This window comes from Salvia miltiorrhiza, chromosome 8 (assembly GCF_028751815.1).
Source record: "Salvia miltiorrhiza cultivar Shanhuang (shh) chromosome 8, IMPLAD_Smil_shh, whole genome shotgun sequence".
Classification (NCBI taxonomy): Eukaryota; Viridiplantae; Streptophyta; class Magnoliopsida; order Lamiales; family Lamiaceae; genus Salvia; species Salvia miltiorrhiza.
This window is the reverse complement of record NC_080394.1, coordinates 13,883,744-13,901,031: the sequence shown is the minus strand read 5'-3', so window position 1 is coordinate 13,901,031 and position 17,288 is coordinate 13,883,744. Positions and strand designations below refer to the sequence as shown.

Sequence of the window (17,288 nt, the reverse complement as noted above, 5' to 3'; positions counted from 1 at the left end):
CATGGTTTTACCCGGAGGATAGAACTTGTTGAGAAATTTTTGAGCCATCTTCTCCCATGTAGTGATAGAACCACCCTCTAAAGATTGATACCATGTCTTGGCTATGCCCCTTAGTGAGAAGGGGAAGAGTCGAAGTCGAACGGCATCCTCCGAGACTCCATTTATCTTGATGGTGCCGCATATCTCCAAGAAGTTTCCAAGATGTCCATTCGGGTCATCTTGAGAAAGACCGGCGAATTGGTTTTGTTGCACCATATTTATGAGGGCGGGCTTGAGCTCAAAATTATTGGCATTGATCCTTGGAGCATGCACTCCTCCTTGTTGGAACACGGGTTGAAACATGTTACTAATGGGTGGTGGTGGAGGCGCATTCCTTTGAGCTTCTTGCTCATTGATTCGTCCTTGCATAGCCTCTAGTTGCCTTTGAAGTTGGAGGATCAATTCTTGATTTTCCGCCATGTTTCCCTCCATTTCTTTCTCTCTTCTTGCTCTTGCTTTATTGTGTCGGCAAAAAGCTTCAACCTCAAGGTTTATAGGTATAAGAGGTGCACCTTTAGACCTTGTGTTCATACACTACCTATCAACCAACAAGGACAAAGAGTCAAATCACAATCTTAAAATAGAAAACAAAAATAAAAGCAAGTAAAATGTCTAAAGTAGTTAAGCACAATGAAGCAAAATATCACAAGCAAATAAACTAAACTAATCCCCGGCAACGGCGCCAAAAACTTGTTCGCTATTATTTTCACCACGCCGCAAGTATACGGTGTAGTTGCAATATAGGGAAGCAAGGTCGTATTCCACAAGGATTAGTAGTCAAATTCTAGTGATTACCTTAAGTCATTATGCTAGAGCTATTTAGACTAAACAAGGAGGTGAGTGGTTTGATTAACTAACAAATTCAAAGACAAAATAAGAACAATAAAATAAAGTGGATTAATTAAGTGATGAAGGTGGTTTAGGGATTAGGCAACGATGGATTAGCAATGGACTTCAATTTGGCTCAATATTAGTCTTGATACCCCTATTTATCTAGAGTGATCTCCCAACTAGTTCTAGCCCCCTCCCGGACGACTAAAACGGTAGATTACGGGTCATAGCTAGGGGTGAGCATTCGGTTATATGGTTCGGTTTTTGCTAAAACCAAACCAAACCATATTTTAGTTCGGTTTTAAAAAAAAAACCGAACCGAACCGAATTAACCGAACAAACCGAACCGAATTAACCGAATTTTTTATAATTAAAACCGAACCGAACCGAAAAACCGAATTAATCCGAAGAAAACCGAAATTTTTGAAAAAAAAACCGAAAAAACCGAAATTTTCGAAAAAAAAACCGAAAATTCCAAAAAGAAACTATAAAATTAAAAAAAATATTAGAAGTTAGATATTATAAAATTATAATTAAAATATTATATATATATATATATTTATATATATATATATATATATATATTATAAATATAATTTGGTTTTTCGGTTTTTTTCGGTTTTAAAAAATCCGAACCGAACCGAACCGAAAAACCGAAATTTTATAAAAAAAAAACCGAACCGAACCGAAAAACCGAAAAAACCGAACCATATTTTAAAATTTCGGTTTGGATCGGTTCGGTTATTCGGTTTCGGATTTTTTGCTCACCCCTAGTCATAGCTGCCGTCCCCGGTCAACTTCTAACCTATAACTCCCAAAAGCACAATAAGATCGATAAACTCTCACCCAACTCTCAACCTCCCGGTTTATTGAGTCAATATGTTTCAAGCTCCTAATCTATTATAATTATCCTCTCCCGATTCAAATCACAAATGAGAAATGCATAGAAAGTGGCCAACAATCCATACAAGAATTAAAGCTAGGGCTTGAAAAGATAATAACAAGGAAATAATCAAGACATATATTAAGCATAATAATCAATCCATCACATAATCAACTAGCCTAATCCCCAAACCAATGGGGATTTTATCCAAACATGTTCACAAACAACAAACCTAAATCAAAGAAATACATAAATGAAAGATAGAGTAAGAAGTGACAAATCCTATTAATGAGCTTTCTCCAATCTTCTCTCCTCTTCAATGCATTCAATCTTGGTAAAAAGATGTGGTAATGGAGGCTAGGGTTTGGTGTGGAGGAATTAGGGAAGATGGAAAATGGGTGTGTTTGAGGTTGGGGATGATGAATAATGTGAGGAAAAGGGGAAAAATGGGGGTTAAGGGCTGAAAAACGCGACTGGGGCCCACTTGGGGATGCTCCGCTCTTTTCCCGCGGTCACGGCCCGCGTCCGCGGCCTTCAAACGTGGGGGATGCTCAGGGGACCCGCGGTCCCACCCCGCGGCCGCGGGTGGTGACCGCGGGTGTCTCCTGAGTCGGGAACAGCTGACCCGTGGTCTTACCCCGCGGCCGCGGGTGGTGACCGCGGGGTACTGGGCGTTTTGCACAGTCCGCTCGTTTTGCTCCGTTCTCCCTCGTCCGGACTCGGATTTGGTCGCCGTTTGCGCTCACGGATTCCTCTCGAGACGTACTTCAATATCATATCTTCAAAATCCTCCAATTAATCCTTGATTTTTCCTGAAATTACTCCAAAACTACACAAAGATATCAAATCTTCATAAAACTAAATATTCGGGCACAAACAAGCATTCACAAGCAAAACATGAAGGGAAATGACAACAAAACATGTGGAATTGAGGTACGAAAACCATGTTTGTCACTTGGGAGCCCAAAGAATCATCGTTTTCGGTCCTAGCCACTTCCTCAGCATGGTTGTTTTCTTCTACAATAACATTCACGTCGAGACTCTCACTGTTATCTTCCAGATCGTCAATTCCTCCTTGTACAAGAATGGGTTCCTTTTCTCTCACAGCAGGAACCGTGAGCAAGGAAAGAGGTACCTCACAAAAGTTTTCGACAGGACGACAAGGGGACTCCAATAAGTTTCCACTTGGGCTTTTGTCTTGGTCCTTTGAGTTTTCGGCCCAAAGGAGGCTATCCTCCTGCTCGGCCCTGCAAGAAGACTGGCTTAAACCTTCGGCAACAACCACATTCAAAAGCATTTTCGAGCCTCCCAACGTTGTATCCTCATGATTGGTAACCTCGACTGAGGTGTCTGCAACGATTTGTTGCGAAAGAATCGAAGAGTTCAATTCTTGGAAAACTGAAACGTCTTGCGAAGGAATCGAAGAGTTCAATTCTTGGAGAACCGAAACGTCTCCATTTCCCACACCGATGTCGTCCATCATTCCGATGGTAGCAATAGCCGGATCCATGGACTCCGCTCCGTCCGACCATCCTGAATCCGATTTCGTTTCAGATTCCGACTCATCTAAATCCGGTTCTCCGATCAAGGACGAGAGTGGGTTATCCTGAATTTCTTCAATGCGAAGTGTGAAACTAGCTCCATCAATGCAGCACTCAAATACTTGCTCAATGGATTTGAGACCTGTAGAGATTTGGATCAAAGCTTCGTCCAATTTCTCTCTTTCCTTCGTCAGTTCGTGAATTTTCAATACCCGGCCAAAGTTTGCCGTCACCGAATCAAAGAAACGAGAGTTCCATGCATGAAGCGGGATTCCAATCCATCTCGTCCAAATAGCTCGCTGCTGGTGCACATCAACGAAGTTCCATTTCCTCTTCCAAAGAAACCAGAAGTCACTCCATTCATCCAACTCCTTGAGAACTTCTTGTGTTGACAGTTCGCAAATACTTCTGATGAGCACCAAACTTCCCCCCATCGTCGAAACTTTCAATTTCCCGGCACATTCACTGTTGATTTCTTCTTTTATTTCATCCCAGGAGAAATCATCTTTGATGAAACCTGTGAATGTTCCTTCAAGCCACTTTGAATCCTCCTCCGAAGTTTTGAATTGTAGCTTTTCTCTTGTGCAGGGTTCTCCTTCAGAGACTCCAGTGAGAACTTCTTTAAAAGAAACTCCCGGCTTCTTCTTTGCAGAATCCAAAAAATGGAAGCAATCTGGTTTCTTTCCAATATCTCTTTTGGTGTCTAACCTCTTTTTTTCTTCATCCTTCACCACCCTCTCAAACCTTGGTTTAAAAACCCTAATTTTGTAGCTTCCAATCCAAAGTTGATTCAATTGTTCAAGCAGACCTTCCGTGTCCTCGACACCTTCGAATCGGACAAAGCCGAAAGGCTTCCCTTTTTTATCTCTCTTATTGGGACAGAAAATGTCAGTCGGAACGCGAATGGCACCAAACTTCCTTCTCAAGAAATCAAAGCTGCAATCTTCTGGGATGTTGTTAAAGAAGAAGGTGACTATCTGGGATCTCGAAAGAGGTTTAACCCCAGTTCCACTCCTCCAAGTGTTCGGCTGCCTATGAAAGTTATTGCTCTGTTGATACACCACATTGCCTTCTGCTCCGGTCCTCTCATGCCCCCTTCTCCTCACCACCCTCCAAACCTCCTCACGACACATGCTCTCCGGTCAATGAACAAGGAAAAAAACTCTTAACCAAGCAACTTCAAGTTACTCCACAATTATTTCAACTCCAACAGCCACTGGTCAGATCGAAAACATTCAAGGTATTCAACTATCTCAAATATCCATTCCAGTAAGCATTCATATCCAATCATGATCAGTTTCATAACAGAAAACCATTGCAACCACCAATTACAATATGTATGAGAACTCTATTCGTTTGTTGCTAAGACAAATCAGTGCAAACCCAAACTCCAAACTCCAAACCATACGCCATTTTCATAGTAGAGAAGAGACTACAACTTAGCTTAAAGAGAAGTGATGACTGCCCTGCTCTGAATCGGACCTGCTCTGAATCTGAATACGGCACGGCGAGAGACCGGGAGGATTTGACCGAGGGATATTTGGGAAGAAGACAATCAGATCTTGGCCGAGAGAGACTACCGGCGTTGAGATCGGTGGCTAGCTGGGAGGCGTTGAGCGACAGGCTCAGAGCTGGGTCTCGCTTGAACGGTCTGTTGGGTCTCACTCGAACGGTCTGCTGGGGTCTCAGGCCCTCTGCTCTCGCCAAGTCGCCTCACTCGAACTGTCTTCCGGGAGGTTGGGTCGCTGCGTCGGCTGGACTACTGGCAACGGCTGGATTTGGTGGCAGTGGTTGCGACGGGGCGGCGGGTTTGAGTGAGACCGAGGTGTCATAACATTTCTCACCCAAAAAAAGCATGCTAGATCCATAGATCTTGCGATGCGACGGCTTCGAGGATGATGGTCGGTTCCCCCTGATCGCCGCGAGTGTATGAGCTTTGTCATGCCGTTGGACAATTCTTCCACGACCAATGCATGCAATCGAGGCTCCCTAGCATTCCCGGGAAGCCGTGCTTCGCTTCGTGCATTGCTAGAAGCCGTTGGCAGTCGACGAAAGTCGGCCTCCGCAAGTATCCCGTGCCGAAGAGTTGAATAATGGCTCGACAGAATCTGCGCAAGCACTCCAACAAGGTGGACTTTACAATCTGGAGATACTCGTCGTACTGGTCCGCAGCCCCACCGTTAGCTAGCATACGAACAACAACCGTGCATTTCTGCAACGGTGTGAAGCCGGGTCTTCCAAGTGCATTCGTGCGTTGTTGGAAGTATGGATCGGATTGCACGGCATTAACGATACGCAAAAACAACGTACGACGCATGCGAAATCGGCGGTGGAAGATGTTGTCGGGGTAGACTGGATTTTCATCAAAGTAATCCGCGTGCAAACGTAGAGCGCCGACTTCACAGTCCCGACGAATGTAGGCCTTCTTTGCCACTCTTCGTCGCCGACGATGAGGTTGCGCATCCGGATCACCAATAGCTTGAACAATTTGATTAAATTATTGCACAAGATTGGAAAATTCTTGAGCACGTCGCTGTCCTCGTGGCTTGATGAGGATGAAGACATTTTTTGTAGAGAATTTTTGATGTGGAGATGATTTTTAGATAATGAAATGAATGGAATTAAGTTGGGATATATATAGATAAAGGCGAAAAAAAAAAATTGGCTGAATTCTACTGTTGGCTCCAACGGTCGATTTTTTTTTTTTTTTATTTTCAAACGGTTAAATTTTTAAAAAAATGAAATTTCAATTTTTTTAATGGGGCGCGTCCTCCGGACGCTCCAGCCATCTCCCCCATTCTCCCCGGGTCGCCCACTCGACACGGCCTCGCATATGGCCTACACTCCAACGCTAGGGATGGCAACGGGCCGGATCTGGACCGGGTCTGGCTAATACCAGATCCAGATCCGTTTTCATATACCAGATCCAGATCCAGATCCGTGGATCTGAAAATTTTGGATCTAGATCCAGATCCGTCAGATCCGCGGGTCCAGATCCATGGATCTACTATTTTTAATTAAATTAAAAAAATTTCACAAAATCAACAACATCTAATTTCCATCATGAAAAATATAACGCAAAATACTTTTATCTAATTAATTTTAGTTTTTATTCTTTTGAATATAATTTATTTATTATTTTTAATTTAGTTAATATTATTAGTAAACTAAATATAAAATATAAAATATATATATAAAATAAAACGGATCCACGGGTTGGATCTGGGCCGGATCCGGATCTAAAATTTCAAGATCCAGATCCAGATCCGTTTTCAAAATTGAGATCCAGATCCAGATCCAGATCCGTCGGGTCCAAAAAATTGAGATCCAAATCCGTAAAAACGGATCTGGATCCACGGATCTGGATCGGGTCCAAGATCCACTGCCATCCCTATCCAACGCTGCTCGCCTCCCAGCGCCCCGGATCGATCCTCCCTTAGCAACGGCGATTGGAGATGCTCTTAGTACTATATTCAATGTAGGCAAGTTTATATAGGCTATATAATTGTGTGCCTCCCTATAGTTATATAAATGTCCTTCTATTCATTGATGGACATATTAAATTATTCATTAATAATTGTATTGTTTCACTTAATCTCGTGTGAGTCAATATTCATATATAAAATAACTAGATTTGATCTTTGTGCGATGGACAGTATTAATTACAGCTACAAAAATAAATAAATGAATATATATATATATATATATATATATAAAACTAAATTAGAAAAAAATGGCATATAAATATTATAAATTTAAAACATTTAATTCTACACAACATTCATAATTATACAACATTTAATTTATAGCATATATATATATATATATATATATATATATATATATGATTTAAAATTCTATGTATTAGTTTTTTTTTTTTAAAATTTGTCTAATTTTAAATTCATAATTTTCGCTTCCTTAAATTTATGATTAGTGGGCGTCTTCCTAAAAACTTATTAGCGGCATTTCTCTGAAAATTAAAAGATTAATTAATGATGGTTAATTAATATACTAGTGGACAATTAATTTGGTCGGTATCATATATTTTAAATTAATAATAATTCTGATTTTGAATATTACGTTAATTATGACATTGAGTTGTCTTTATTTACACAATTATTTCTGATTTACTTTGAAATTGAGCCTTGACTTTTAATATAGTAGTATAAAATTAAAATTGAAATGTCTAAATATTTATATATCAGTGTCATTGTTGTTTATTAGCTCGTATTTAAGGACCAGGCTCAACGGATGCCATTATAATTGAAGTCCAAGAAAATTCGAAAGCACACACTCAACATATCATCACTATAGAAAGAATCATTCAATATTGAAAGATAGTTCTCGTGATACTAATTACTCATTGATTCATATAAAAACCTCCACTAGTTGGATATATTACATTTATTTGTTTGCGTTATAAGTTAGGCTTATCTGGTCAGATTTTATCCAATCATTTATTTGAATTATATTTTGTTCTGATGGACTTAAATAGTTTTCCGTATTATAATGATGGACAGATTTATTAAATGATTGAAAAGTTATGATGATAATGTGAATACATGATGGGCCCATTCTTCTTAAACCATGGTCATTGGTTTTATTATAACTTTTTATATAAGTATCATGACCTTTTCTTTGTATTTATTAATTATTACCCATCTTTATGGTTTTGCCTGAAAGATTGGGTAATATGGAGGACAAATAATTCACTTATATACCTTTTTTATTTTATTGAAATAGCGATTTAAAAGTATACACTACCGTGTCAATTTCTAATTAAAAAACATATAGCTTATGAGCTTATGAAATATAAATTTATTTGTAATAATAATAATCATACATGTTCCATACCTGACAAACAAATTCAATAAACTCTGAAATTTGTACTGTTATTTAAGAAAACACTTCAGTTATAGTATCTTACATTTATTTGAATAATATTATCTACGCACCATTTGTGGGCATGTCTATGAGCATTTAATGTTGAAGCATGAGGAGTAATCCTGTGTGGAACTCAATTTGAGAGAATGGACTCAAATTCAAATCGGAATACAACTACACATCAAATCAAAATAAATAGAAATATGATTTCGCCATGAGGCTGGCCAACACAAGTTGCTGCATAGGAAATGAGTTATTAATTCAAAAGTTGTGTATCTATTAGTCCAACAACATTAAATGTGAACTATTCATCTATAACGTTACAATAAATATATGACGTTAATTTTTGACGGTCAATTGAAATTAGGTAGAAATGATTTACTGTGCAGGTTTTCTTTTGTATGTTAGTAGAAGAAGACAAATATATTTTGGTATTTTGCAATCATTTCCTTTTTATCGCAGTGGTTGTGATGAATTTCGTGATGTATATTGAATTTTCCATTCAACTTTTCAAGCATGGCCAAAAGCAATTTCTTCTGCCCCTTTTTGTTCTTTCTACCAGAAAACATATTGGCTGCCTTCCAAATAAAAGCATCTTACAATTTAAAATAAATAAATAATAATAAACATCTTAGTTCGAATCTATCATCATGCAATCTTTCAAAATACTTGTTTTTCCTAAAAATAAAAAAAAGAAGCATCTCACACGTCCGAGTCCATATTTGTTTTTCCTGCCAAAAAATTTTAAAAAAAGAACCATTTCATATGTTCGAGTGCACCGTCAAATAATCTTTTAAAATATTTGTTTCTCCCGTCAAAAAACGAAACATCTCACACTTACGTTTCAATTTGATGATGATAAATTGATACCAAAATTAGGGACTAATGACATGTATCATTACACATATTATGCTAACAAAGAAAAAAGAAGCAAATCCAATACCAAGTATCTAAAACCATAAATCATAACACAATAAATAGTGTTTGAAATTCCATATTTCTTTTTCTAGGAATTCAGAATTTCCCATCTTTACCAACACAATAAAAGTACAGTTAGCAAGGCTCCACCTTTTCATTATTGCATTAGGTAGGCATATAAATAACACATTGCCTCCTAAAAAATAAAAATAAAAGTAACAAATAACACATTGCCTTCTACCTCTGCCAGTTATGCATAATGAACATTAATTCCAAGTTCCAACCCAACAAAAAATCAATTCAATCTTATCAGTTGTGGGACTGAGCTTTAAACCAACTTCCCTTGGTCATCTGTACATGCCCACTCACCCTAATCTTCAAACACAATGGTAATTAAATATGAAGGCACACTCATATACATTCACTTTAATTAAATCCTGATTGTCATTATTAATAAACCGTAATTGGGGATTAATAAACTCTTGTTTAAACCCTAAATGACCCATAATTAACTAAGAGCTAATGATTAATCAATACTTACCGCACAAGAGTTTTTGCATTAAACGAGAACTTGAACAATTAGGCCATCCCAATATAGAATATAGTCCCTACTACTCCCTTTATGCTGCTCGGTGATATAAAGCCTGCAACTGTAGACGTTAGCCCAGTAGTTCCTAAATACAGCAACGCCTTCATAGATGTGATCCTTCGAAATTCACAAGTCTTTTCTACATAAGATAACATTTTGATGGTCTCATTATAGGAATGTTTAGCTCTTACAAACCTTTGGTTGAAGAAAAAGTAACCATGGTGTGTAGATAATTTTTAGTTGTTAGATTTGCTTTGATTAATCAGATATTCTTGAAAATGATTAGGAAAATACTAATTGGCTGAAAAACCTTGGTTCTCATTTTCAGAGTAATAACTTGACTTATCCAAAATTACATCCTACTCTAAACTTTTACAAAATTGCCACTTAATTATAATATATCATCATTCTAAAAGGCCTCTTAGTCTTTAGAACAATCTTTGCCCTCTCAATCTTTCCACAATGAACCAAAAAATGCCTAAAGGAAGAAAAATGAGATGTAAAATATGGAAGCTGCATGCGCTTAGCTACAATCAAGGTATATATATGAATCATGATATAAAATCTCTATAGCACCTACTTTTTAGGAGCACAACATATAAGAGACCCTAAAATAAGACAGGAGCCATAAGAAGTACCAGTCTTATCCAATCAGCTATGTTTAATATTACATGACAACATTTGGCATTACTAGGTCCAAAACCTATAAGAATCAATTGGAAAACTAAAAGATAATTACCTTATGCTCACCTCACTTTCTCAGCAGCTCTTTCCACACTGTATAATGAAGAAATACATGTATCAAAAAATGGAGTAAAGTAGTAACTGAGTAGTGAGTAAACATGAGAACTAAAAACCACAATAAATGGAATTAAATTACATCTTGACTTCTGATATAAATTTCATATTTCTGCAAAGATTATCTGATGAAATAAGATTATTCTATTCATTCCCTCAAAATCATTTTCTGGTCCAGTTATTCTTGCAATGCAGAGCCACACAATTTCAGCAAAGAACTTGTTATGAACTATTGAATACATTCAACTATCATAAAAGATGAAAAGTGAGTTGACTTGGTTCAAAGACTATATGGAAATAAAGAATAATGGAGATATTGATAAGCAGAAGCAAACTTGGTAATATCTTCCATTTCTAGGAGTCTTTAAAAATCAGACTAGGTAATCAGTTGTATACTCTATAGTATGGCAATTTATGGTGTACTAATGCAAATTAATTTGGAAAGTATGCAAGTGTCTGCTTGTATTTATCTACCTAGACATGGATGGACATTATATGACCAGCAACTTTGAAGAATAATGAAATAAGTTCATTTCTTTTAGTATATTTATGCTTGATTTCTGTCTAAAAGTGGACTTATCATCATTGTTTAAAGTAATAAAGGAAAGAGTAAAGGCAACGAGCAAGAAGGCGGAGAATTTGAGTGGGAATTTGGGCTGGGAGGATTGAGAAAGAGTGGATATTGGGAGGAGATCAGGTGGAGAAGGAAAGAGGATTGAGGTTAAATCTTACATGGAAAAGAAACCCAGCCATAAAGAAACTGCTGGAGGCAGATCTTACAAGCTGGATCACTGTTTAATTGAGATAAAATAGTCTAAAAAACCAATTAGAATTAGCGAATCCATAACTGTTTGTGGGTTTATGGGCACAGAGGTCCTTAAAACTATATCAGAAACAGGTTCTTTTTTTTTTGGTAGGAGAAACAAATATATTAGAGGACTGTGTGACGGTGGACTCGAACTTGAGACCTTTGGTCTAAGACATTAACCACACTACCACTAGGCCAACACTGGGTGTTAAAGAAAATACAATTTAGACAGTTTCATCAGAGAGAAAGTCCGAAAATCGGTTATAAATTTCTAGAATACACTATACACTATCAAATTATTCCTTAAGGTTTAGATGAATAATAGGAACCTTATTAACCATCCCTAATTAATAAATAGCCTACAAAAGACCCTTAATAGATTAAACTGATAACAACATTAATAATTAGATAAACAAAAATAGGCCCTCTTAGCTCAAGGGAGGAGAATTTGCACAGTTCCTTGTGGAATCTACCCTTACTCATTGCTAACAAAATTGGCATATAAGAAATTTGTATTTGTGGGTGTAAATGACAACATGTCAAAGAACCTAAAAATGAGTATGGTCCTTGTTATAATTCTCTTCATTAGTTAATATTTAATAAACATACAACATTATGGGTCTATAATCACTTGGGATCTTCTATCCCATTTTTTGGTCCCACTAATGTCTCACTATTAATTCTCTTAGTCTTTTTCTTCAGTATCGATTTCTTGAGTTTTAAACTAATTTTATAATTATTAAATAGGGTTCATTATATCTAATTAGGATTTGTAATAGATATTATTAAAATAGTAAATTTAATAGTGGGACAAAGAATCCGAAACTATAATTTACTGACATAGAAGAGAAAGGAAGGTAATACCCTCAAAAAGCTCTCATGTGAGTATCATGACATAAACTTTACCATTGTATTCTTGTTACCAAAACAATGATAAGATATCTTGCATCTTCCTAATGCAGTTTCATTGCACATTAATTAAAGGGAAAAATAAAAACACTAATTCATTAAAGGAATAACACGATACAATGAAACAACAACAAAAAGACCGATCTACTAATGGAAAAACAATTGCATGACCAGATAAGCATATGGACAAGTTTTCTAAAGTTTCAACGTCAAGTCTATCTCTACTGAGCTCTTGTTCTCATCATCCTCCTCATCATCACTTATGACAATTATCTCTTGATTCTTATGACCCGGAAAGCGCGTTTGCCCTCCAATATTCTTCTCTCTCACTGCTGCCGCTGCTGTGCCATAAGCAAGGTTCTTGGGAGAATACATTAATGGGCAGGTGGAAGATGAAGTAGCTCCATATCGGCTCATGCTTGGTTGTGATACATTCACCACTGGGATATAAAGAAGATTAGGATCTCTTGGCGTACGATTTGAGGAAGGACGAGACTTTAAGCAGTCATTCATCCTTTGAAACACTCTAGCGAAAGAAGAATAAGAGCATGGTGACCAGCTTGAAGATAAATGCTGCTCACTTCGCATAGCGGCTAGGTCTCTGCCACATAGCCTATATCCATCTTTCACATGGCACTCAAAGTGTAGCACAAGGCTAACATTGTCGAAGAATACCCTATTACACACCCGGCATGCAATTGGCATTCCGCATGAACCAGTAGGCCCACCATTTTCAAATTCTTCTGAATATTGATAATCAGGTTTTGGCTTACTTAGAGACATGTTGTGTGTGTGTAGAAGATAGAATAAGAAAAAAAATTGATTCTAGAAATCTTTATTAAAAAATAAATGTAGAGACACGATTGAGGGCAAACAGAAGATAGAACAAAGACTACAAGGAAAAAGAGGTTTTCCGTAGGAAGAAGGAAGGCAATGCAATAGGTCTTCAAGAGAACACCGGATTTATAGAAGAAAATCAGGAGGCCTTTCGAATGCATATCTGTATTTACAGGAAATAAATGCTGAAATTTGTTGTCGCTATTGCAAAATCCAATGTTAAACGAAGGCGCTGAATGGACTAGTTAGCATCAATTGTATTTATCTCACCTAACAGCGAATCTTTTTAAATTTTAAAAAATGACGGGTTACTATTGGAAATTGTGGTTCTTCGGAAATTACTTATTAGTTCACACTGGCTATATGTAGGGGTGAGCACACCTAACCATAACTGAAGAATTGGAGCGACCGAAAACCGAATGATTTCGGTCGGTTCGGTCAATAGAGCGGTTCGATTTTTGACTCAATTTTCAGTTCAGTTAGAAATTCAAAAACCAAACTGAGTATTGGGCAGTTTGAATTTTTAAACAAGTGAGTTCAGTTTCAACCGAACCGACCAAAACTATATAACATTTTTTTTTTCATATTCGAACTTTGAAAATCATAATTGTTTGTTTCTCTCCACTCTTCATTATGTTTTTTGTTTGCTTGTTTGTTTTAAAGATTTGTTAACATTAGAGATGACAGTGGTGCAACCATATTTTTTTTAATTATGGTTGTATCCATAAGCTACCAACTATTTCAACATAAGGCAACACTTCTATCATATAAAACTGAATTAGTTGTCACCTTATAAATTTTCTCAACATAGTTATGGTTTATGAAGTCATTGGGGCAAGCTTGCTATGCATATAAGAGGGTGATATAGTGATGATAATTTAATATCTTATTTATTTAAAAAATCAAAGCTCTTGAAAAACAGGAATGGCCTGAGATCTCTTACCCACCTATCCTCGACTACATAAGCTAGCAATCTATTATTAGATTAAAATACCCTTCATCATAGTATTATAACACTAAATACGTCTTGCAAATTAGGATATTTTAGGAAATGGAAATTCCTTGGAGAATACTAATACACTCAACCAAACAGTTGGTTACACATCTATACCAATTGGAGATACTTAAACTAATATAGTAATGATACCTTTTTGGAGATAAGAAATCTATCTTAGTTAGACATATCAAGTTTTATCTCATTAAGCTTAGTAAATGGCCCTTAAACAATTGTGACTTTTGCGGAAAGACAAAAATGATTTCCTTAATTGTGGATAACACATAACTACTAGGAAATGATGAAGAAATATCAAATTTGTATAGTTTTATGTCTAGTAATGAGCATTTACCTTGTTATATTTCACAATTACAAAAGCCAGACCCAGACAATGATATTGAAAATCTGACTTTAGACTTTTAGAATCTATGTTACGAAATTTTATATCTTGTGCTTTAAATCTACAGCTTCAAGCAACATCACAATGCCAAATAATATAAATAAAGAAAAGAAAAGAACATTTATTGCTATTGAAGATATTCAAATAATAAATGATAAACATTCAAAAGCTTGAAGGTTTTTATGAGATGGTCATTCAACATAGACAGAGTTAGATCAAACAAAAGATCCTAGTTCGAATCTCATCACATTTGTTTATCAGAAAGTACTTATGTGCAATTTTAAAGTAATTTTCTTACTTGCTTGTGCGCACTGAGAAGGAGGGCGAGTCATATTGTAGATATTAAATAATAGAGTTAATTGCTTAAAAAATCACAATATATGGATAAAATTGTGATTTCAACACTTACTTTAAAACAAAGAAATTAAGACACCACCTTTTGATATGTTTGTTTTTCAAGATCCCAATTTTTTTTTTCGATCGCTCAAGTCTGACATGTCAATCGGATTTTCCCTATATGGACATAGTTTCCGACTTTCGGACAAATAAAATGAAGCTGTTTTTCAACAGGAATCATGGCCAAAAAAAAAATCATGATTTTTGGGAATAGTTGCGAATTCAACATGATCTTTAATCTGTTTTTCAATTAAAACACCAAGTTACGATTTGAATGGTTTTGAACATCCATAAATTTTCAACATAGCTTATGGATTTCAATATAGGAGAAGCTAGAGGAAAACATTTGTAATATATGCTGAAAAATCAAAAACCGTAAAACATAAACCTATACTAAAACTTTGCGGATATTGAAAAACATTGAAATCATAGATTGACGTCTTTAATTAAAAACATTTAAAACTCATGTCAAATTTGCAGCTATTCTCTCAAGTCGTGATTTTTCCCCAGCAATTATTGTTTTAAAAATGGTCACTTTATTTGCTAGAAACTATGTAAATGTAAGAAAAATGCACAGGTTGGAAAACAATTAAAACTCGTGTCAAATTTGCAGGCTTGCAGCTATTCTCACAAGTCATGATTTTTCCCCAACAATTATTGTTTAAAAAATGGTCACTTTATTTGCTGGAAACTATGTAAGTGTAAGAAAATGCACAGGATGATAAAAAAATGGTGTCTCAATTGCATAGTATTAAAGCTCATGTCAAATTTTAAGAATTTGCTCAAAGGTTGTGGATTCTAAAGCAATTAACTTAACCTTAAAAAATACTCCTCTAAGCTTCTAGATGAGGCAGTTATCCAACATTCAACAATAATACTAAATATAAGCAGACACTTTAAAGTTCAAATTCATATTAACACATGCATTTTTTGCATTCATGAATGTATGTCATACCTAAAGCAACTTATAGGTTGTAATTGCAATTTTGCTTGCCTCTCATGATACACAAAGTATGGTTTCTCTTTTCAAAGCTAACCACAATTGCTGCATGCTCCCCCTTCTAAGAAAAAGATATAAGGTCAATATCACATAAAAAATCATTGATGTCAACACCTTTACACCATCAATATTCCCAATTCTTAACACATCAAATACATGTCTAAGAAATTTAAATGTTTAGTCAGCCAGTTTAGTCTCCTCAAGTTTTGACAGCTAGAACCTTCAGTGCCGCTAAATTCAGTCTAGACTGAAAGCTTGTAATATACATTATGATGTATTGTAAACAAAAAACAAGAGCAATAAGAGAGACAGGCCTATAGTAGATGTGAGATCTTTTTACAATAAAACTAAAATTATGATAGCTTCCTGAAAAATCAACACTGGCATTGCGAAACGAAATCCGTAGAATTGTAGATAATCAAGAAATCCACACCCTTTTAGGTGAGATTCCAGGCAGAGGTAGGTTAAGATTCATATCTAGAAAAAAGATGAAGTTCAACAAAATCATATCTCAAGTTAAACTATTAACTGCTAAAAGGCTTTCTAGAATGAGCTGATTCTGTGCTTTAACTTCAAAAGAAAACGTCGTGAGCTAATTTGAAAGTCGACAAAGCAAAATGAAATTGAGAAGGATCAATCATTCAACTAACATAGGGGACTTTCTATATCAAAAGGGTTCACATACGTAATTATTACACGCCATTCTTTAATGGATTTCCATATTATTCACTACTCACTCGAATCAACATCGACTTTATAGTAGTAACTCACTCTCATGGCTGCCGCCATTAATAAATACGATCTGGCATTTAGGTAAGGTTCCAAGCCTGCTGCTAACAAGGAAACAGAACCCCCACTTAAAAAAAGCTCCAATAGAGCACATCATGGTCTCCACCATAGCTGGTGTAAAATATTGCCACAGTTCACTAGGAATAACCTTTTGCTACCAATAACAATACCAAAGAGAGCTAATTCTGATTATCCTCATCAATTTCTAGCTTAAATTTAGGAGAAATGATTACCAAAATGATCATAGTAATGAGATGGGTAAAATTCGCACACTCAAGAAATCAAACAAACAAGGAGAAGACTAATACCAATGCATACTAAATCTGCTTGTATTCATCAAAATATATTGAAATAAAGCTAATATGATGATGAAGTGGTGAATGTACCTTGTGTGCAATATTTTGCAGCTCCCCCCTTAGTTGTTGAGCAAAAACATGTTTGAAATGAATTAGATTAATTAGGGTTCTGAAAAAGGTAGGAATTTTTGAGGTGGAAAATGGTGAGAGCAGCCACCTCTCACTCACACAAACAGCTAGCTTCTCTTTTGAGGAAATGGAGGCATTGAAGATGATTGATGGGTCTGTCGAGAAATGCCCATTTTATTCAAGATTTTACATATCATGGTTCCCAAACCAATACTTTTTGCCCTTTTCTTATGTTTGACTTGAGACA

General features: G+C 36.1%; 1 long non-coding RNA gene across 2 annotated transcripts; it reads right to left on the bottom strand.

Annotated features, from left to right (window-relative positions):
- Positions 1–8,646: 8,646 nt before the first annotated feature.
- LOC131001212 (uncharacterized) lies at positions 8,647–17,288 on the bottom strand. Of its 2 annotated transcripts, XR_009093886.1 has the most exons (4): positions 17,003–17,288; positions 15,783–15,888; positions 9,638–10,462; positions 8,647–8,909 (listed from the first exon to the last, which is right to left on the bottom strand). It is a non-coding gene; the product is annotated as an uncharacterized LOC131001212 (long non-coding RNA). The 2 variants fall into 2 exon arrangements; XR_009093885.1 differs by having other exon boundaries at positions 8,647–10,462; positions 17,003–17,277.